At 34.6% G+C, this 23,411-nt stretch overlaps 1 protein-coding gene across 1 annotated transcript in view; it reads left to right on the top strand.

Moving 5' to 3' along the window:
- LOC137404862 (uncharacterized) overlaps positions 1 to 23,411 on the top strand; it is a 115,816-nt gene that overhangs the window by 35,221 nt on the left and 57,184 nt on the right. The gene's annotated exons all lie outside the window — the stretch shown is intronic.

Consider the following 23,411-nt stretch of genomic DNA (forward strand, 5'->3'; position numbering starts at 1 on the left):
TATATCAAAATGAAAGGTAGATCTTCAGTTATAGCCTTATTTCAATCAGTTGATGAATTTTGAAGGTTGTATATAAGAATTAATTGCTTTCAATAATAGCCTACTGTCTATTTGTAGAATCAGGTGGACACAAAGAACATAAACATCTATATGACAATGCAAGATACTTCGTTGTCAAAGAAGCTGCTTCCTGTAACTGTCATAACAACAGTAACTGTGCAACAGCCAATAGGATTGACTTGCTGGAAGTACACTAGAGAAGGGAGGAAACCTGAGCTTCAGTTAGTTTACTGATTGGTTACAGTTTGTCACATCCTCTCTATCACTTATCCTTATACAGAGTGAAAGCTTGGAACATCTTTAGTGTTGCATAAATGGTTGCATTTCAGCATGACCAATGGGAGCACAACTCTCACTCAGATAGTTAATATCCCTATGTTGGATACATAATGCAATTAGTCGCATCGGTAATGATTTGTGCTGATATAATTGGTGTCACAAGTACACAGAGTGGTTGCTACTACTACCCTGGGTGTCACTTTAACACTGGGTGGAGTTGCTATCTCATTTTTTGTTCGTTCACCTAGAGCTTGCAGCTTGGCTTAAGTTTTTTGTAGTTTTGCGTAATTGCTGTCTCAACCATATTAATTTCGTTTGTCACTACTAAAGACCTGGAGTTGTATTCTCTTCGCATGACAGAAGATGATGGCGAAGGGGATGATGATTTTCCTGCTCTGGATCACAAGGTTAGTTAACTGTGACACTAGGATGAGTATTACCATCGAATATTAGCGTCAGGAGTTGTCTACTCAGGGTAACATTGAGTGCTAATCATAGCTCCTCTAACAATAGTTTCATCATTCACTAAGGTTAAGTGTACGACAGTTTATAAACAGACTTTGAGAAATAATAAACGAATCTTAGATAATTATAAGCAATAACATTCCATGAATAGTCTAAAGTTCTTTTATATTTCTCTAGTTGTCTTTAGAGGTCTCTCATGTCCCCAAAACCCATGACAAAGTTTGGATTCGCTAGGCTAGCACTGGTACAGCAGCGCCCTCTACAGTCAGTCTCTAAGCCTGCAGTTCCTTACACAAGGTTAGGGGGGCAGTTGGTCAGACACCTACTGAAGCAGCACAAGTAAGGAAGTCTAATGCAGCTAACAGTGGACAAGAACATACACCTGGCAACCATGTGAGTTCTATAGACGGTGTCATGAATGAAATTATTAACTCCGTTGCGTTTGTTGCCTAGCCATTTAATGGAAATTTTATTAGCTTTGACTAGACTTAATTTACTGTGTACTATATTTGAGTCATGCGTATTGTACATCTTTAGACAGATGAGAATCAAATTCTTCTAATAAGATTAAAACTTTTAACATTAAAGCACTTTTCACTGAGTAATTGACCTCACAGATTGACTATGAATTTTTTCACAAGTGTATTAAATATTTAGTAATAGCTCAAACTTTGATCTGCAAATTATTACTGGAGTCTGTCAGTACATTAAAAGGTCTGCTGAAAAGGCCAACAAAATATTAACAAACCCAACGACCCTTATCCAAACCACAAACTCAATTTAAAAATTTGGTTCCAATATTTTAGGAAAATTAAGAGTTTAAACAGAGTGATACAAGTACATGATACAAGTATTAATAACTAATAATTGTAAATAACTTGACTGCATCAGCTTTGAATGTGTCTATAGGTTTTGAAAGAGTTCTTAGTAACTCGTATGCATAGAGAGCAGACAACTCTACAGATATAAAGCAACTCCACACAACCCCTGATGATCTCTAGTATCAATTGAAAAGTTTTGATTGCCACTTAATGTAACTAAATTACTTAGTTTTATTTCCTCCACAACACAGAGTAATTATGCAGCTGCTAGTAAAATATGAATATCTCTATTGCAGGCGGCTTTGATCTACCACTTATAAATAGCCCTCATTCCTCTAAATCTTCAGACCCAACTCCAACTGTTGCCACTCCTTCTACATCTAAATCTTAGGCTACAAGCTCGAACTCGGCTGATTTCGTGACGCCTGAGGGCATTTTCATGATGAATTCAAGTTTTTCTGGTAACTTGAAAATTAATTTATCTTTTTGCAGGTATATTGATGAGAAGGTCATTGGTAGGAGATTGTTTGCCTTATAAATTGCATGATAACATGAAGGTGATAGAAACTGCACCTGTCTAAATTGTTTTCTATTGACATCTATTGACATTGATATCATTTAAATCTGCTAGCCTGTGGACCTTCAGTTAAACAGTTTAGTTGAACTAGACACTAGACATGTCAAGTATTGCTGTATGTATTCAGAGTATAGGCTGTCTTATATTCTCTGTGTACATCCAAGTTATCTATTTTTATGCCTTGAGAAGGGTTGCTCAGTTCTAAATTGACAAATTCTAAAAATTTTGTAATTTTAGTGTCTGTTTATAAAAATCATATCTAATGTGAAGTCTTTCTGTTTCTACTGGTAACAAATATTTCTGTTAAATGATAAAAAATTTTATTTACCAAATTAGAATGACATGAATGTTTCAGAAACATGTTTTATTGTGTTATGTTTTGCCTTCCCTTGCTAGAATATCTCATAGTGGCCAATAGGAGCTGTTTACACAGCAAGTATTACATAATATATTAAAACTATGTCATGTTTGGAGTATACAATGACATTTTTTGTTCTGCAAGTAACAGCTTGTGCATACATGGAGCTACTGCTGTGTTGATATTTACAGGTTATGTCACTGAAAGACATGATACTCACGGTTCCTTCTTTATAAGAGCCTTTGTGGAAGCTTTCTATAAACACAGCTGTCATCGGGATGTGAAAAGGCTGTTTGAGGAGCAGGTACTACCTAATAATGGCTCTAATAGTGACAATAACTCTCGTTTTTCATTTTTCACCTCTGACTAAACAGTATCTTAGTAACTAGAAATTCCACTGTCATACAGCCCACGACCAAAGAGATGGCCAGAGATACTGGCAAAAAAAGAAAGGGTACTGATGGTTGAGAAATGCAATATTAGCAATCAAATGGCTCTGCAGTGCAATAGGATAACTGCAATGGTAGCTGTAATGTACTGGGTGTGGGTGTTATTATATACAACAATAAGCAGTAATGAATGGAAAAGATCTTTATATTTTCCCCCTGCAATAGGAGAAATGCAATATTGGCCAATATTAGAAGTAAAATGCACTGATATTCTTAGAATAATCAATTTTATTAATATAGTAATAATAGAAAAACAATACACAATTTTGATTACATTTCAAAACATAATAGGTAGCAATATCGAGAAGTGGTATTTATATAGGTTTTTAGAAAATTTATTTAAAAAGTGTTTGGTCATGACAAACAACAACAATGAAAGGAAAATATTACACGTTTATATCTCTCCCTTGCAATAGGAGAAATGCAATGTTGGCCAATATTATAAGTAAAATGCACTGATATTATTAAAATAACCAATATTGTTAATATAGTAATACAGCAATAATAGAAAACCTATGAGCGTTCATGCGTCTCGAAGATTTCTGCAAACTGCAGCAAAATAAAAGCTGTTATTAAAGTGTTATAAAGCTGTAGGCCTAATTTACTGTAATGTATGTAATTCAACAACAATAAAGAAATATGTTTATTATAACTCTGAAATGCAAAATTAGAAGATTAGAAATGCAAAATTAGATACTGTGTACTATACACAGTTTGAAAGTTGGTTGCGTTGAATGTAGAATGGTTTTGATAAGCGATCTTTATTTTTAGAAATTCTAGAAATTCCACTGTCATACAGCCCACGAACAAAGTGATATTGGAAAAAAGAAAGGGTACTGATGGTTGAGAAATGCAATATTAGCAGTCAAATAGGATAACTGCAATGGTAGCTGTAATGTAGTGGGTGTTATTATATACAACAAATAGTAATAATGAAAGGAAAAGATTATATGTTTATATCTCTCCTCCTGCAAAAAAAGAAATGCAAGATTGGCCAATATTAGAAGTAAAATGCACTGATATTATCAGAATAACCAATATTATTTATATAGTAATAATAAAAAACCAATGCACAATTTTGTTTACATTTCAAAACGGCATAGCTAACAATATCACGAAGTTGTGATATTTATATAGATTTTTAGAAAATCTGTACTACGTAGTCATTGTCCTGTAGTCATCCAAATTTTGTTTACATTTCAAAACGGCATAGCTAACAATATCACGAAGTTGTGATATTTATATAGATTTTTAGAAAATCTGTACTACGTAGTCATTGTCCTGTAGTCATCCAAACTTATAATTAATTATTGCAATAATCTCATTAGAACCGTTAGAAAAAATATCATCGTCATGCCTTTACTTACACTGCGTTAGATTTTTAGAAAGTCTGTACTACGTAGTCATTGTTCTGTAGTCGTCCAAACTTATAGTTAATTATTGTAATAATCTCATAAGAAACGTTAAAAAATATCATCGTAATTTGCTTGCCTTTACTTATACTGCGTTGGACATCAGTTAGAATGGGAAAGTATTTAAATGTGTTGGCAAATGAAAATGAAAAAATTGAAATCAGCAAAAATGAAACGATTTCTGTACTCCTATGTTAATGGCCAAAACCTTCGGCAATTCGACAATGCTGTAGACTGGTGAAAAGTGCACGTTACTTTTTCGTGAAATGCGCAAGACATCTTCATACTTCATCGTTCTATTATCTGTCCCTCGGCGTTTTAGTTTCCGGTCTTAACTTTTATTAAACCAAGCTTTTCAAGTGTTTTGTGGCGATTTTCGTTGAAATTAATCTGTCTATTTGTGTATAACCCGATCAGATGGGTGAGTTTTAAGATATTATCATAGGTTTACAAAGACTTGATAACATATTTAAATAGTTTTAAATGTGTTTTGTATCGTTATTATACTTTAACGACTTTAAATTCCGATGCTTAAATTTTTTGATGAAATTTCTTGACGAGGGTTCGTCTCATTGTTGATGAATAATTTTCGTAAGTTGTGTGCGCATGCATTTATCATAAAACTCCCACACTTCCGCTCCGCTCGTGTGGTCGTGGGAATATTGTTATACTTTGAGGTGTTTCTCTCAGCTTCTTAGATACTACAGATTTGTAAAGTAGGTTTTATTATTTGATAAAACATAAGAAAACTTTGCAAATTTTGTGATTGATGAAGTTCAATTGAATAGTAGTTATTACATGGTACACTGAAGTATCCTTCACCTTGTAGATAGCAAAAAATGAAAGAGCGAAAAGCATAGAGGTTAACAACAGGTATCCAAGAGTAAGCAGACAGCAGCCTACCCTGATATGCTTACCACCTGATGATAAAAAGCTCTACCTATATCCTGCCCACAATCCTCCACCACCTGAAAGACAACAGAACACTTTTCTGATTGGCTATCTTATCACAAGCTTTTGCACAGGAGTTATTGTATATAGCAGACAATTTTCAACTTGTTTATATCAATGTGTTCTTACTTGCTCATAACGGTATTGTAAATGATATGTTTTAATATTATAACTGAATGACTGGTATCAACCATTCAATAAAGTTTCACTTGAATCTGCATTGCTTCAGTGATTTGACAATACGGTATGTTTTTTTGTCTATGAGAATGTACAGATAGTTTCAATTGAAAGTTCAACAAAATTACAATTCAACAAATTTATGCTAATCACAAACGATTACTACTGAAGAGATTTATGATAAAGATTTGACTTATTATTTACAATCTGTAACGCTTGAATACACAAGATTCTAGTAGGCAACTAGTCAATACATAACAGAATACCTAGGTTTGTGCCAGTGAAAATTTTGTCCCGGAAAATGATAAAATTTGAAAGATAGGCTAACTTAGTGTTTATTTAAAACTCAGGAATTCAACCACTTACATGGCTTTTCATTTAGACCCTGTATATTATGTGTATTATGCTTGTATATTATGTTTTAATAGGACCATGAGATAATCACAAATGGAGGATGTAAGTATTGAGGAGTTGTCACACTTGTCATGTTATCACAGGAAGTCACCATTTAAATCATATTTAGTGATTCCGGTTGATGCTTTTTATTAACCGTAACCCAAAATCTTAAGATTTTTTAAAGTTTGCATAAGCCCGTTTCAATAAATAAAACTAAGCTAGACTAAGGTCGATACATTTTTCTATTCGGCTTTTTCGATCGTGTGCAGTAGATAGGTCTCTTTAGTATCAGATTGAAACTGCATTTCTAAATTAATTTAAGGTCTACACGTGCAGTGCTGAATTTTTTTATGTAGTTTATATGATATTTTGCTTGTCATACAGTTTACTATGGTATGTTTATCGAACACTCAGTTTATTCAAATTCAAAACGCAAGTGAATCTCTAACACAAATCATTGCATCAAGCCTGACGTAATGTAAGCATTGCAATAGGCTGTACATTCTACATAGACAATAGGCAATACATTCTGCATTTACTAATTTTAAAAAGTATTTTAGGCTCACCAAGTTGTACTAATGCAATAATGGTTAGTATCTACTTGTTTATAAGGTTCTTGACCATAGATAATAAAACAATTTGTGTAATTATGTGCTTAGGAGCAATGCTCAAGTTTTTGATGTATTTTTTCCACCGGTAGCATACGTGTGAGTTGTCCAACCTACAGGGCCTGCCAGTTGGTAATTTTATCATTTGACATAATTGCGAAAAGTCTGACTTAACTTATCTCTAACTGGTCATAAATAACTAAATAAAAATACATTGGAAAGCTGAGGAACGTCTTTACAAGTTGGTATTTATTGCTTGAAATTAACCCATGAAGATCTATTGTTATTAGGCTAGTATTAGGTTGTAAAGAGGGATTTACTGGTCACACTTGATTAGTTGCGGTAGATTTTTTATTTTATAACAATGGCTAACAATTTTGTGGAAAGCTCATTGCTATGAGTTTCAAGCCCAATGTCATGTTTGCTACAGTTTGCAACACAAACTGGCTTGGTATGTGCTGTAACAACATATGCTTAAAAGGCTTGAAACATGAATCGATCCATTTCAATTCTCATCAAAAAATTAACAATTCAGTTCTTTTGAGTTATATGTCATGTAATAATCGATTCAATTTTCAGTTTGTTGCAAAAACATCACAATTCAATTATTTTGCTACCCTAACTTCAAAGACTCAATTCAATTCTCCCAAATAAACAATTCTCACAAAATTGACCTATGACAATATATATCAAAATAACAATTGACCACTTGCTAATTTATCTACATGCATTAGCTCAGTCTATTGACTGTATGCATAGTAAATATCAACTATTTCACTAGAGATTTCAATCCTTTTTTGGGAGGAATTAAGTCATGCCTACTGTTTTTTGCTAGCATACACTTGGTTTTTTGCTGTTATAGCTGTGTTTTTGTCATATACCTTAATTTAAAGGTTTTGCAATCAGCACAAGAATCAATGCATGTGAAAAAATAATGTCTAATCTTTCTGTAGTTTTGTGAACCCAGTTTTGTAGATGCAAAAGAAAATTGCTATCGCTTTTGCAGTTTCAGTAAAACGCAGACACACATTATTTATTATAAAAATGTCGAAGCCAAAAATATCATTGGTCTAGTGTTAAAGGATTTCATTTGGGGAAATACGAATAAGCCACTGTTTGCAATATTTCTTTCATTCATCCTAAAGTGAAAATTAAAATAATTGAAATCACAATTTTACGCTTTGTTTCATAAATAAAGTAGAACCTATGCAACTTATGTTTTTGGCGCAATGATAACCTAAGTTCTAAAGTTTATTGTGGCAAAATTTTGGATGGATCTGATAACATTGCAATCCATGATCATTGTTTTAGTATAAGTACAAAGGCGAGTCGTTATAAAGGGTTTTCAGTAGAATGAAAGATATTCGCGAGCAGCTATTAAAGATTATAAATAAGCTTATTGTCCTTGCACAGGCAAACCATAAAGATAGTGCATTGTACATATTATGGATCAATAGCATTTACACAGTGATATCAAAGTCTATTAAAATGTATGCAGGTAGCAGCATGGGATTGCACTGACATCTTTGATTTGGCCCACATCAAGTTACAGATTGTGATACTTAGGGCATCACTGGCAATGTGGAGTTTTTTTTATCGCAGTAATTTTAAAAAGAAGCGTTAGCTTCTTCTTACTCAATTGTTTTCTTATTAAAAATAGAGAATCAAGTCAATTCCTCTATGGTGACAGTAAAGATTCGATTCTTGTAGGATTCTCCGAGTCGATACAAATCTATAATAAATACAAGATATTAGAGTATCAATTTTTTCAATTCATTAACAAAGTGAGCCTTATGGCTTACGCGAACAAGCATGTTAACTTGAATGCCCATCTCTGGTAAAATATGAGTTATTAACATCGATCCGCCGAAAGCCTCGTTCGGATAACGGCAATGATGCTTTTGAAAAATAATTTGAAAGTATGTTATCAGTCTGCAAATTAATAAGTTGCACAATAATAATCTATCAAATGCTACAATTATATCGTTAAAACATGTGACAAACAAAAATAATCATAATACATGCGCAAACAAAACCAATATTTTTACAAAAATTTTTGTGTCATTTGCTGGCCAGTTGTGTTCTGATTGTTGCCACTGTTTGACTCATTTCAATTTTTTTCTGGCTGTTCAACACTTTTTACACTGTCTTCTGACCTCAATTCTCCAGCGCTGCTGAACTAGTCAATATAGCTTTCACCATTTTTTTAACTGAGCAATATTTTTACACGTTGTCATTTGTAATACAAATTTTTGGCGTAAATAAAGTGAAACTTCTAACCACGTGACCAGCTTTTTCACGTGTGCAAAGCACAAATTTTATCCTTTAAATATTAGTACAAATTCTGTCATACAAACCAAAACTTATTTGTTATAATAAAAATTTACAAACAAAACGTTGGATTTAAAAAAATATCTGTCGAAAACTGAATCGGGACAGGTTTAGACGGAGAATCGGTATGCTGGGAAAAGTTCCTGATTACGTTATGATTGGTTTTAATCTGGCAAGGGTTAAACAGTTTCTGTGGTAAATGTTATATATATTTATATATAGCTATACATTTTTGTAATAGTTAACTGGTAGTAAAACACTGAGAGGAAGTCGACGCTGTAGCACATTAGTTTACCAATTGTAGAATACACAGTTAGAGAATTGCTAGCACATATGAAAACTATGCCATGCAACTGTATGGTATTCTATAAACAATATGCTAGACGAATACGAGACTTCATATGGTATGCTAAGCACACTCTGAGTGCATTTCTATACAATCATAAAATATAGTGTGCTACACTAGGACTTTCTTGAAGTTTATGTTAGCTATGTTGTTTCCTCACATTGTTAGCCCCATATGTGTTTAACCCTTTTAATGCCAGATGTGTTTAACCCTGTTAGTCTCAGGTGTGTTCAACCTTGTTAGTCCCAGATGTGTTTAATCTGTTAGTCCTAGATGTGTTTAACCCTGTTAGTCCTAGGTGTGTTGAACCCTGTTAGTCACAGGTGTGTTTAACCCTGTTAGTCCCAGATGTGTTTAACCCTGTTAGTCCCAGATGTGGTTAACCCTTTCAATACCAGATGTGTTTAACAATGTTAGTCCCAGATGTGTTTAATCTGTTAGTCCTAGATGTGTTTAACTCTGTTAGTCCCAGACGTGTTTAACCCTGTTAGTCCCAGGTGTGTTTAACCCTGTTAGTCCCAGATGTGTATAACCCTGTTAGTCCCATATGTGTTTAACCCTGTTAGTCCCAGGTGTGTTTAACCCTGTTAGTCCCAGATGTGTTTAACCCTGTTAGTCACAGGTGTGTTTAACCCTGTTGGTCCCAGATGTGTTTAACCCTGTTAGTCCCAGATGTGGTTAACCCTTTCAATACCAGATGTGTTTAACCCTGTTAGTCCCAGATGTGTTTAATCTGTTAGTCCTAGATGTGTTTAACCCTGTTAGTCCCAGATGTGTTTAGTCTGTTAGTCCTAGATGTGTTCAACCAATTAGTCCCAAATTTGTTTAACCGTGTTAGTGCCGGTCATGTTTAACCCTGTTAGTCTCAGATGTGTTAGTCAGAAGTTATATACCACGGTGGTTATAATTATAATGGGTATATTAATAGTATTACTGAACCATTCGTATGATATTTTTACTACATGTAAATTGCAGAGCTTATTTGATGCTGTCAAACCGCATAATCTTTCTATAAACCTTGTACAGTATACTGTTTATATGTAATATACAAATCATATCTTCTCAGATTAGACTAGGTCACCAATGCAGTGCAGTCAAATTTTGCAATTGTGTTTACTACTAATATGGTGAATTGTTCTATCCTAGGATTTACTAGATCATCTGCTCATTAACTATTATGACTTTACGCTAAGCATTCCACTCACACAATATTACGCTTGCAGCAAAAGTAAAATATTGTTGCAAATTGGAGTGGTCTTTTAGAGTTTTCTGTTAAACTTTGTTTTATTACCCAATAAAGGAGAACAGCAGTCATCCATGATTTGGTACCTATAAAATAAATCACACAGAGCTGTCTTTAGAAGAAGTTGATGATACAAATATAATTAGTTGGCTTGTCAAGAGCTATTAAAGAAGCAAGCATTACTAGTATTTATAACTAGCCTTTAAGGAATAAACTAACTACAAATCCTTGATATTTGTAGTTAAGTACTGCTGTGGAGTAAATGAACAATCCCACTCTAGATTACTTTTCAGTTTGGTGCTAGTTTCTCCTCAATTGTATAAGTAATGTTCTCTGTTTATCATTGATATTGGTAGTTAAGTACTGCTGTGGGGTAGTTGAACAATGTCACACTACATTTCTTTCAAGTTTAGTGCTATTGTCTCCTCAGTTGTGAATCTGACATTCTATGGTTTACATTTATGGTTTAACCCTGTTAGTCCCAGATGTGGTTAACCCTTTCAATACCAGATGTGTTTAACCCTGTTAGTCCCAGATGCGTTTAATCTGTTAGTCCTAGATGTGTTCAACCAATTAGTCCCAAATGTGTTTAACCGTGTTAGTGCCGGACATGTTTAACCCTGTTAGTCTCAGACGTGTTAGTCAGAAGTTATATACCACGATGATTATAATTATAATGGGTATATTAATAGTATTACTGAACCATTCGTATAATATTTTTACTACATGTAAATTGCAGAGCTTATTTGATGCTGTCAAACCACATAATCTTTCTATAAACCTTGTACAGCGTACTGTTTATATGTAATATACAAATCATATCTTCTCAGATTAGACTGGGTCACCAATGCATAGCAGTCAAATTTTGCAATTGTGTTTACTACTAATATGGTGAATTGTTCTATCCTAGGATTTATTAGATCATCTGCTCATTAACTATTATGATTTTATGCTAAACATTCGACTCACACAATAATACGCTCGTAGCAAAAGTAAAATATTGTTGCAAATTGGAGTCAGGTCTTTTGGAGTTCTGTGTTAAACTTTGTTTCATTACCCAACAAAGATAAACAGCAGTCATCAATGATTTGGTACCTGTAAAAGGGATCACACAGAGCTGTCTTTAGAAGAAGTTGGTGGTAGAAATATAATAGTTGAGCTTTTCAAGAGCTATTAAAGAAGCAAGAATTACCAGTATTTATAACTAGCCTTTAAGGAATAAACTAACTACAAATCATTGATATTTGTAGTTAAGTACTGCTGTGGGGTAAATGAACAATGCTACTTAGGATTCCTTTGTTTAGTGCTTGTTTGAACAATGTCAGATTACATTTCTTTCAAGTTTAGTCCTATTGTCTCCTTAATTGTGAAAATGACATACTATGGTTTACTTTTTAGGAGCCCGATCAGCATGTTCATTCAAATGAAGAGCTATCTCATCCTACACTGAAAGCAGTGGAATGAGATCTGCAGGTTTAAAAATATTAAAAAGTAAGAAAATAGCAGAATAAAAGTAGAATCCATCAAGTGGACATCATACTTAGCCTGATATCCAAGCAGCACAAAATAGTCTGATATTCAAATGAGACCAGCTAACAGAGAGAATTATGACTTTCCTAATATGTGCCGAGGAACCAGCAAATTTTTAGTATAACAAAACTTGTGTCTGTCTGTCCGAAATTGGAAGTGAAAAAATACTGCATCATGCGGGTTCAACCTCACAACACTCTGCGTAGCAGCCTGGCATGCTGTCATTCGTGCTAAGAGTGCTCCTTCATGGATTTTGAAATAGTTGTGCATAAACTTATTCTCTGTGCTTTATTGGTAACTTAGCAATTTCTCATAGACACCGGACTGTCAATGTACAATGACAAAGAATGGTGCCATTTGAAGCATACGATTTTTGGATTGTAATAGTTAGGAGTTGTCTGTTCAAAATAATTGTCCAATTTATTTATTCTAGATGCTCCGAAGTAACGTAATCTTATTACCCTTTGAAGAAGCAGGTTCCCATAACAACAGGAAGTTGCTATTGAATTTGAGTCAATACTTTACTTGTGATACTAATAATATTTGATTAGCACACCGGGTATCACTAGTACACAAAGTGTCACTAGTACACTGGGTGACACTAGTACACTGGGTGTTACTAGTGTACTAGTACACTGAGTGTCACTAATACACTGGGTGCCACTAGTACACTGGGTGTCACTAGTACACCGGGTGTCACTAGTACACTGGGTGTCACTAGTACACCGGGTGCCACTAGTACACCGGGTATCACTATTACACTGGGTGTCACTAGTACACCGGGTGCCACTAGTACACCGGGTGTCACTAGTACACAGTCGAATTGTAAAATAAATAGTTGCTAATCATATTGTATATGACAATTATTAAACTGTATAGAATTGTTACTGGTTTTCTTAGTTCTTACCACTGGACATACTGCTGGGCTTCAACTTTTTACATTTGTTGTGTGTGGCTGCTACGTCAATCATGACTTTTTCTTGTTTTTATTAAAGGGCTGGAGATGTATTTCCTCCACATTGCTGAAGATGTTTGCAAAGTGGATGTAATCTTCCCTCTCTGGATCATAAAGTTAGTTGATTGTAACATTGTCTTTTGCTTAACTTATGAGATGAGTATTACTATTGAACATTCATGCTAGAAGTTGTCTGCTCAAAGCAATATTGACTGCTAATCATAGTGTCTGTAGCAATGGTTTCATCATTCACTAAGGTTAAATGTACAACAGTTTATAAGCAGCCTTCAAAAACTGATAAACGAATCTTAGATGATTATAAGCAATAGCATTTCATTGATAGTCTAAAGTCCTTCCATATTTTTCTAGTTGTCGTTAGAGGTCTTTCATGTCCCATGAAAGACAGGAACCCATGAAAAGTTTGAATTCGCTAAGCTAGAGATGGTAGAGCAGCAACCTCTATAGCCAGTCTCCATACTGGAGACCTACTGAAGCAGTTCCTAGAGTATGGAAGTCTAATGTAGCTGACACACTCGATAGAAACACCCAACTGGTCACTGTGTAAGTTGTGTATAATATAGGTATTTATTGTGCTGTATTTAGCCTATGCAATAGTCTTTTCATGATATTCACTTATTAACATTTGTACTAGTTTAAATGAGTTGATGTTATACTGACTAAGAAATTGCGTTATCAAGATAACAAATTTGCATGTTTAACTGGTTCAACCATATGGTATACTAAAACACTGTGTTTTACAACTATAAAATATGCTATGACTAGCCGAATGCACGGGTAAAAAATTCAGTTTATTAACAGTGACAGGCAATGTAATTGCCTGCCATTGGTCATTAGCCTGGCACACTGCCAACTACCGATTTTAGTATGCTACTATTAGTATTGCTAAATTTACTAACAAGATCAGTGAGAGCAAGCTTTAGTGCTATGCGTCTTTGAACCGACACAAAGACTCATACAGTCTAATGAATGGCATAGCTTATTTGGTACTATAAGTGCCTTGGGAACAGGGGGTACCGAGATCAAATTCAGCACGATGCGGATATTTTGATACTATCATTCATAAATTGTAATGGCTATAGCCAGACAGACAGACATTGATAACAATATATATAGACTAGTTGAATGCCCGGGTAATAAAACTCTTTGCACAGAAAACTTATTTTTATTTAACATACAGCAGCAGTTACTATTCTAACTTTCAAAATTCATATAATGGGAAAAGTGTTTTGTGCAGTTTAAATAAATTGAGGGAAAAAATAAAACAGCTGTAAAGGTTTTCAATCTTTGTCAAACAACTATTGCTTTCAAACTTCATATCAGGAGGAAAATATTTTGTGCAAATCAAATGAATTAGGAAAAAATAAAACGACTATAAAAGTGTGTAACTCTTTTACTACTGCAAGCCAATGTATCAGCTCAGGTTTCCTTCTCTTTGTGACTGGAAGCCGATACATCGGCTTTTAGACATTGCATTAGTTTATTAATAATTACTCAGCTTTCATTTCAGATAAACCAATAAGATTTGGTTTCTATGAAAACAAGCTTGTTGCTAACGATATAGACTGATCAGCAGGCATTTCACTAGCGGCTCACTGATTATCAAACTAGAGAATTCATCGTAGAAAAAGCACGAACAAAAAAGAATACCGTGATCGTGTGCGCGCGTCTGTGTAAAAAGGTTTCTGTTCCAGCAGAAGATATCCATCAAAACTTATAATACGACAATACTACTACCTTTCGATACTGGTACCAATTTAAAAATAAGATATCAAACTGTCTTTCTCTGACCAAACGGAGAGGAAATGTAGAGGCTCTACTCGAGATAATAGAATTGTCTGGGTGGATAGTATTGGCCTTAGAGTTAATGGAATTCATAGTTTAAATTAATAACTCTATGAAACTCTTTCGTGTTTCATAGAGTTAATAGAGTTTCGAAGATTACGTCATTTAGTTTATGAAATTGGGAAAAGTGTGTATAAAGTATATAGCAAGGGCTTTGAATGGTAAGAGCCTCCGTGGACTGGTGGTTAGACAATTGGATCGCAAACCTGTGGTTGCAATAAACATGAGTTCAAATCCAGCAAGATGGGAAATCCTGATTCCACGATTTTAATAGCTATAGTGGGACATGCAGTTATTCAGATACTCTGGTGGGAGTAAAGAATCGATTGATTTCAATTCTTACTGGCAGTATGCGCTGAGTCAATTCAGTCCCACAGTAAATGAAAGATGAGACTCAATTCAATCCGATTCAGTTATAGATTGTCCTGTAGGCTTGCTTGATCAAGCATGTTAACTCGAGTGCCTATCTCTGCATAAATATTGTTCTGTTTATACTCCATATGAATTATTTGTCAGCCTTTTAATGCAAATATTCTACTACTTGTAGGTAACTAACAAATCAAATCTTACTAGCTATATTGACAATGGTAGAGTTTGTATGACTGCAGTAGTAGAGACCTGAGCTGCCAGTAAATCTATGATGTTCTTTTTATTTGTTTAAATTTATTGATGTTTGAACAAGCGACAATGCAACTGCATTTGACTTTCATAAGGATTTGCTCGCCTTGAATAGTCTCTAAGATTTACAAACAGTTGTGAAAGCTTATCGGTTTCACTTATTTCTATTCATGACATTGCTGGTGTTCCGTTCACATTGTGAAATTTGCCTCTTTTCATTATTAAATGTTTTTGTAAGAAGTTTACACAATCTCACTCAAGTTACAGAGACGTCTTTGTGATTAAAATGTAAACAGAATTAAAAGCATACCATGGCGTTATTTCAAAAGGCGATTCTTTGAGGGCGATGCGAGGCTTTGAGATTCGCTAACAAAGGCCTCAACTTTTCTTCAGAACATTCTGATATGTAAACAACCTTTATGTATTGCTTTTGGTAAAGCCTGGTTCCCATATACGTCGCAAAGCACCGGTGACAGCACCGCAGGTTATTAGCAATGAAATGAGAACCTATACATCCCGGGTATTGCCGAGGACTGCCGGTAGTTGCCAGTGGCAACGCAAGAGTTTGGCACTGTTTAATTTTCGTGAAGAGCCGCAAGCAAAACCTTCCCTAAATGCACTGTACAGTTGAAGGTCAGCATTATTGAAATGGCGAGCGAACATTTTTATGCCGTTGTTAGCGATGCAGCTTCATGTGAGCATAAGCCACTGGAGTCTAGCGTCGCAAGCGTTTTGCTGCCCAATATTGCTGTCGGAGTCGTGCGATCGATATGGGAGCCAGGCTTTAGTATAGAGTTGTTAGCTTTTGTACTCATAATGCTCCTCATAATGGTGGGTTTCCTTGCAGAGGATACTGAAAAGCTGCCTTAAAGATAATTAGAGTTGGTTTTGAGGCAGCTCGAAGGAGGGAATCATTTATATTCAATTACGATCAGAGTTATTATGTAGAGTATAATATATCAGTCTTATTTAGTGTTATTGTTTGTATATCGGTTTATTACATTCATTTCATTTCTATTTTAGCTGATTCTACATACATTTAGTAGAAATGTACTCAGCGCATCAGTAAAAGTTAAGTCCAATCATACCTTAATAATGAGTGCCTCAACATATGAAAAAATTGAGATACGAGCAATATTTTAGACAAGTTTCTGCCTTGAGATACAAGAAACCTTTGAGATACAAGCATATACATGTGCCAATTCTCAATGGCCATTAAACGGTCAAGTATGTGAAAGGCTGTTTTCATGAACATCGCTCGGTCTGTCTCGTCGAATCAGTTTGAAAAAAGTTTTAAAAAGGTCAGCTAAAATTTATAGCACACATGAGGCAAAATGTGCCAAGCTGAAAACATGATAAAAGGTGACCTAAAGTTGACTTTAGTAAAAGATTAACGTTTAGCTTTAAGTGAGTGTTTAGTGGACTAAATTCATTTAAGTTAAGTTTAAAGTTGATGTTACGTAGCGTCACAAAGGTTTACTGTACTGAACTCGTTGCTGTCAAGTCTCTCTCATACTGCTGTTAGCCGCTGCGTCCGTCTCAAAGGAGAAACCTCCATACATAGTACTGTACATAGTAATGTTACATTTCATTGCGGTTTTTAAAAACTAAATAGGTATTTGCTACTTTGTGAGTGTTTTACTGAATTAAAGTAATTAAAACATGTTTTTCCATTGTAATAGGTGATTTTTCTCATAGTATAGTAACAGATAAATTGGTATTTAGTTATTTTATATGGGAAATATTACATTTAGATATAAGAACATCAACATACAAGCTCAGTCCCAGAACTCATTAAGTTTGTATGTCGAGGTGTGACTGTATATTACAAGCCTCAGGTGTCGATGAGGTTAGCTGCTGCTAACATAACATTTACTTCAAATTAGTGAGAAGTTGGTTGTCTGGGTTGAGGTTATTGAATGATAAGTTTTAAATTTCACTATCCCCCGTTATAGTGGTTCTACTCTTCAATGCTGTAGTAACATGGAAGAATATTGTAGCAAGTTTATGGACATTGACTTTACCACTGATGGTTGCTATCGATCACTGTGTTTTCATGTTGGGGTAATATACAAGTTGGAGTCATCCAAATGATAGAAATTACATAAATCTGCAAGTCAAGTGAGTTTTGTTACTCACAAATTTTTGTCAAATGTTTTAAGCTTGCGAAAAATAGAAATGACATTTACAAATGATGCGCAAGAAACTGCTGCGCAAGCTATTCCATTTTGAGCATTTTCCAGGTCAAAATATTTTGCTTCCTGTTATCTTAGTAGAGTGATCTTTGCAAAACTGTTACTAGAGGCTTCAGCATAAGGGAACCATTTGAAGCTAAAAAATGCCTCTAAGCAGAAGCAATAAAACAAATAATAACAGATAAATAACATTATAATTATTACACTTAGTAACCAACTAATATAATATATTGTAATATAATCGAAGAGGTAGTCATTAGGGTTTATAATCATAGCCAGAACCATGATGATTGACAAAAATAATAAATCTCTAAAAGCTGTTAATAGTGTGCCATAGAGTAATAAGTTTAGTCTATGTAACTTGTCTATTATGGGTTGCTGTGCCTCTTGAGCCAATCAAATCAATAGGAATTTGTGACATTTGTCAGTATTATGTACTCAATTCAGTTTTATCAATGGTAATGATTATTATTGACTGTATGATGAGGTCTGTTATAATAAACAGGTGAAGTCAGTAAAACAGTTGATGCTGTTCTCTCTTAAAGATGTAGTTGCGTCAAAAATGAAATTAGGACCCATAAAAGGCTAAAACATCAGCTACAATTTGATGCCATTTTTGTCTTTGTAGACCAACCCTGTCCAGAGATATATGCGTTTGAATGAGGCCCTCTTTTAAAAAGCTCACGTTCCAGCGGGTGGCTATTTCGTGACGTCACAAGCTTGTTATCTGAAACGACACCACAAGCGATAAATATGAGGTCGCTTCGTTAGCCAATCACGAGCGCGAAATTTTTATATAGGCCGTAATAAATGTTATCACTCGTAAAACGCGTTGTCTGTGATCTCGAAGATTCTCATCGCTAGAGAATTCATTTCTCATCGTTACTGATTCAACGCGATTCAACGCGTTTCAACAATTTCTAAGTTATACATAGTTTTAAAATGGCTTCAAGTTCGAGCGACCGCTACTCAGAGTTATCTGAGCAACTTTTAGTAAAAGATTAGAGTAGACAGCCTATGGCCAAAGCTGACAGGCATCAGCAGCGTTTTGCTGCAGAAGAAGACAGAATGGAGGTAAATTAACTTAGAGTCTTCTATACTTTAGTAAATGTAATATTTTTTATAGTCATAAATACATATACTAATTAATAAAATGATAATTCTTTGCTATCTCCAATCATCGTTTCATAGCTTATCTGCCGTTTTACCTAGCTATAATATTTTTTTCGAATTTTCTTTGGTAAATTAGAGTCATGATTACAAATTATTTTCACTCGTAGGAAGTGGGTAAAATCGATTGATCATTGCAAATCTTTAATTTCCAGAACCAAAGCTTCAAATCGTTGGCTTGGCGTACTTGTGCCTTTATTAAATGTTTATTCGTTTTTAAAATTACACTCGCAATCTATTTAACTCCCAATTTGGAAGCTGTCAATAGATACGCTTTAGAATGACATATCTGTGAATGACATATATAATGCATCTACTTTGTTTACATTTACTTGTTTTACTGATTACAGAATGTTTATGTCGTCCCACCAGCCGAAGAAGCTTTGTCATTGTGTGGAAACTGCCATAAAGGAGAAAGCGAGACTTGAATGCGTGCTGGATGATGTTTTGTTTGAGTTTGTTGCAGTAGATGAATTTGTCTTATTGTATCAGCTAATACTATGTGAGTGGCCACGACTTGATGAATATTTTTAATAAAAGCTTTATGCCGAGATGAAAATATTTTTGCTTGTAAAAATTATATAATAAAATAATATTGTTGAAGATAATGCAAAACATGATTTGCAGAATATTGTAGTGAATCGGATATGGTATATGGGTGTCCGCAGAACTGGAGAATGTGAGTTCAAATCCAGTTTGCAGCAGACTTCTCATCCTTAAAACTCTATCCCTGTCTATATTCTTTTCAAAGAGGTGGCTTGCTTATTTCAATTATTTAGTATTCGGTAAGAATACTAGTAAGAAACTAGTACGTAGGCAATAGGTAATAGGCGACATAATGTGGGCGGGGCTTATGGGAGGCTGTATATCGTTTATATGGGTAGCTGCAGAACTGTGCTGATACAAAGACCGCGTTCTACATAAAGTGACTAGACAGAATTACCGTAGACCGGTAGAATTGGTAGTCGGTACCCAAATGTTTACACAACATTTGGAGAAAGTGAGTAGAACAAACTTTCAATTTTCGTTATTTGAGGCCTTTTAAACATTCATAATAATGCATCTGTAGCAGGATTTAAAATTTTATTCTAGCCAACACGAGCAAATACAAAATAAGATATATGCCAATAGAGCCGCGTAAGACTAGACTTTTATCGCAAATAGCCGATGTGAATACGAGAGATAGAGACAGGTTGCCAAACGCGTGACATCATTTTTGGCGAGGCTGGGCACGTTTTTGTGGCCTGAGCGTTTTTACGGTGATCAGATTTTTTCGGTTTTAATCTTCAAATATCTTGGCAATGCGATTGCGTAACACAACAAACAACATATCAACTGATAGAGAAAAAAAAATGCTTTCTTTTAAGATCAACATAAATTTTGACGCAACTACATCTTTAAAAGGATTCTTATGTATGTATTCTATGACAGTGGTGGTATATTATGGTCAAGTACCTGCTAGCACTGTGAAGGTCATGTGATGTCAGGTTTTAATTGACACGAGACAACATTACAATGCAGACAACGTGATTTTTTGTTTCATTGTTTGTTTAACTGCCAACTCTCGTGTGATCGGTTAGTCATAGCTCATATTTTAAACAGCTTCTGTTGCGCTGAGCTGAATGAAATCAAGTGTGACTAAAACTGGTTGGTTGCAAGTTAGTATGCTTTGGCTGCTTCACCCAATGGAGGCTTCCTTCACGTCAATTCGGTGGGGCTGCGCTTAAAGACTCCATCACCATAGTAGCAACTTTTAGTTTAATTGTCCCTGCAAATGTGTACTCTTGTGTGATTGGCTAGTCACAGCTCATATCATACATCTCAGCTTGTTTAACTGTTGGGAGTGTAACTAAGGGGAGTCAGTCATGTACAGCCTGTCAAAACAGCTGCTCTAATATCTGGTGAAGAACTGACAGATAGATCATCTCATAGTATAATCTGATAGTATATCTCTGTTCATAACTTGAACTGGTTTGACGAGTTACAATAACAATTTAGTAAGTAACTCTCTACTATAATTTATCAAACAGAGCTCAGAATAACTTACCAAGTACTGGGCTGTTACTTACATCAGATCTCCTTCGAATGTAATCTCTGAAGAACTCTCAGCTTCACGTATCTGCAGATATCATAGTTTATATGAGCCAGCACTGATATTTTACCATCAACCAATCAGAGACAGTATATTGAAGCAGGTACCTTATTTATTCCTTTATTAAACATGAAGTAGTCTTCATTATATTTATTGTTGGTTTCCTCAAGTTTCTCATTAGATATATTCAATGAAATGGTACTCAATATATGATAGTATTTATAGATACTTTATATATATAAATATGTCTTCTTCAGCAGACTCAGTATCAACACATTAATGAAAATCATTAGCATTCCTCCGTTAGTTACTTCAGAACATGATTTTGATAGCTACAAATGGAACATCCCAACATCAAACAAATCACTATGACATGTTACTTATCACCATCGTATATGCCAACTTTTTAACTCTTCAAAGTCGGCAAGCCCTCCCATCGGCCTTTTAATACTGCGCAGTTCATTTGCTTGTTGCATGGCAACCACTAACAGTAGCTAAATGATCTTTTAGCTGTGTTCTCCGTAAAATTCTTTACAAGATGCAACCTATTTTCAAGTTTAAATCGCTGAATTGAGTGGTTTTTATGTTATTAAATCTGTAATTAATAGCCAGAGTCAAGTATCCGGTTTAACTAATTTATTGCTATGAAAGGAGTAGCATAATCAACGTGAATTTTGTTATGTGAAATTTCCAGGAGTTTTTGATTTTGCTCCAACTAATCGAAGGTGTTTTAGCAAAGTTTTTGATCAACCGATCTCACTGGCTAGTTACCCTTACCCAACTGTCATTTTTGCACGGGCTTCTGGTTTTGGAATTTTCTTTGTATATCAAGTCTACAAACGATTTTTTTTAAATAGCTTAAAAATACAAATTACAAAGTATTGTACAAATTTTCAAAGAACATTCTAAGCTTCAAAGAATACAAAAGAGCGTTCATCAGACAATTTTTACAATCCTACTCATTGCTTCTCGTGGTGTTTGATGGAAATATGTCCTTTGTAGTGTAAAATAATAAAGCTATGATGATGACAAGGTTTCAGTGCTCGCTATCATATACATGGCTAACATAGGAGATCACAAAACATTGTGTAACACTAATGTTTGTTAATTACCAATAATATCCTACGCTTTAGAGGCGATTTAAAATTATTTCACTGAACCATCTTTTCCCATTTTTATGGTGTTTAGTAATTTAGTAAAGCTAGTATTTTATAGATCATTAGAAAAGGAAATTTTGTGCTGAATAAGATGCAGTATTTTAGTTTGAAGAAATACCAATTACTTCTCAAGTTATGAAAACATATACAGTGCCCACTCAGGATATGATGTTGATACAACCATAGTTTAACATGGGAGGCATGATATAGTTCTTTGTCTTTACATAGATGACCATCAGGAGTGAGCTTAATTACAAATGTGATTAATAATGGACTATTGTTATTATTTTGTGAAATATTTTTGGTCATACCTAGGCAGCATGCTGACGTGAGGTAGTTTGCCATTATTGTTATGAATTTAAAAGTCTGTGAATGTTCGAAGTTTCAAGATGAAGAATTCTTTTGTTCAAATATGATGGACTTTACTAGACTACCAAGTCCTGCGTAGCGATGGTGTCATTCTTGGCTCACAACTGCTAGTTGCTATTTTTAGCATCAGCTGAGACTGTTAACACGTGATCAGCTTCACTCCTGATTGCCTGGGAAGCCCTAAGCTCATTTCACATGCAGCTAGCTTCTGTGCAAGTAGTATTCATCAGCAGCCTAGTTAACTCTTTCCCTATTCTTTATAGTAGAGAACTACACAACAAAACATCATCTTTTCATCATAAACTGATTTGATGAATAGTAATAACAGCCTCGTAAGTAACTCTACTCAGTATAACCTGGTGACTCATCTGGAGGTTTTATTTGTTTGTCACTTTAAAACTTCTTTGTTGCTGGTTAATTGTAAGTTTCAAAGGTGAGCTCATCCTCAGGGCTAATATTTTAATGCTGCCTACCTAATGCTTCATGTAATTAAAATTGGAATCCATTTTTTTCGTACTTGTAGTACATTACAGTGAAAAATAGAAGTTTTAGGGTGTGCCATTTTTATATTATTTAAATAAGCTTTATACAAAGAAATAAAAAAAGGTAGCAATAACTTTACTGAATTGTGAACTATTTCAATAATGATAGACTATGAGTTGTAATGGTATACAGTGGTCCATGATAGACTTAACTTCATCAACAATATGTGTCCACAGTTGTCTTTAATAGTCATTTTTATCTGACTTTCATATTACCATAAACATGGTTATACATGTATGAAAACCTCGTTTGTAATTTTATAAGTTTTCAGTTAGCCTAGGTACTGTAGAATATGTACTAAATTTTACCATAATTTGTCTATGACCTGTGAGACTGCTTGTACACAAACATGTCGATGGTTTACAATAGCTTTCACAAGGGAATTATTACAGATTGGAATAGTGTTGTCTCTCCTGTAATCATTTGTGAGTGTCATAATTCCATTA

Source organism: Watersipora subatra, chromosome 9, assembly GCF_963576615.1.
Source record: "Watersipora subatra chromosome 9, tzWatSuba1.1, whole genome shotgun sequence".
Classification (NCBI taxonomy): Eukaryota; Metazoa; Bryozoa; class Gymnolaemata; order Cheilostomatida; family Watersiporidae; genus Watersipora; species Watersipora subatra.